The sequence below is a fragment of the Sciurus carolinensis genome, chromosome 9 (genome assembly GCF_902686445.1).
Source record: "Sciurus carolinensis chromosome 9, mSciCar1.2, whole genome shotgun sequence".
NCBI lineage: Eukaryota > Metazoa > Chordata > Mammalia > Rodentia > Sciuridae > Sciurus > Sciurus carolinensis.
Genome location: NC_062221.1, coordinates 96,209,483 through 96,211,023, shown reverse-complemented (window position 1 = coordinate 96,211,023; position 1,541 = coordinate 96,209,483).

Genomic DNA, 1,541 nt, shown 5'->3' with positions numbered 1-1,541 from the left:
CCCAATATCAGGGATTGAACCCAGGGAGTTCTGCCACCAAGCTATATCCTCAGCCCTTTTTATTTTTTGTATACTTTTTTATTTTTTGTAACTTAGATGCAGGATCTAAGTTACCCAGGTAGGCCTTGAACTTAGGGTCTTTCAACCTCCCCAATCTCTGGGATTACAAGTGTGCAATATCACATGCTGCTAACCTTGTATTCTTAAAATGTGTTTGACAGTTGAAAACATTGTATGGAAGTTTAATGTATGTAAACGTGACCTATAAGACAACTGAAAATGAAGGGGTAAAGTAAAAGATCCAATATGATGCTTCCTACATAATGCAGTGGAAAACTGTTTTCTAGATGCACTGAAAAGTATATTTATTGTAATATCTAAAGAACCCACTCAAAAGAAGCTATACAAATAATAATAAAAACCAGTAATTTAAAATAGAATTTTTAAAATATGCTCACATGATCCAAAAAAAGGAAAAAAGAAATGATAAATGATAAAAAACAGAGAAAATAGTAGACCTGAATCTAAACATAAAATAATAAATCCAAACATTAATAATTTATTAAGTAGCTTAAACATACCAATTAAAAGATTGGGTTAAAAAAAAGCATTACCCAGAAATACCATTAATCAACAAATATATCAAAAAATGTTCAACATCTCTAGCAATTAGAGAAATATAAATCAAAACTAAGACTTCATCTCACTCCAGTTAGAATGGCAATTATCAAGAATATGAGCAACAATAAATATTGGTGAGGATGTGGGGGAAAAGGTACACTCATGCTGCAAATTGGTGCAACCATTATGGAAAGAGAATGGAGATTCTTCAGAACTCTTGGAATGGAATCACCGTTTGACCCAGCTAACCCACTCCTTGGTATATATGCCCAAAGGACTTAAAATCAGCATACTACAGTGAACAGCCACATCAATGTTCATAGCAGCTAAATTCACAATAGCCAAACTATGGAACCAACCTCGGTATCCCTCAACAGATGAATAGATAAAGAAGTTGTGAGATATATATATGTATATATATATATACATATACATACAATGTAATATTACTCAAAAAGGAATGAAATTATGGCATTTGCTGGTAAATGGATAGAACTGGAGACTTATGCTAACCAAAATAAGTCAATCCCAAAGAACCAAAGATAATGTTTTCTCTGATAGGTGAATGCTAATTCACAATAAATGGGGACAGAATAGAGGTACTTTGGATCAGACAGAGGGCAGTGAAGGGAGGGGAGGGAGTATAGGGGTAGGAATGAGAGTAGAATGAACTGGATATTATTAACGTGCATATATGATTACACAACCTGTGTAACTACATCATGTACAACCAGAAGAATGAGAAATTATACTCCATTTATGTATGATGTGTCAAAATGCATCCTCATGTATAATTAAATTAAAATTAAATAAAACAAAAATTTGAAAGCATTATCCAACTTTATGCCACCTACAAGGAATGTCAAGTATGATACAGTAATGTAAAAAGTTGGAAAAAAGATTTACTATTGAAAGAATAT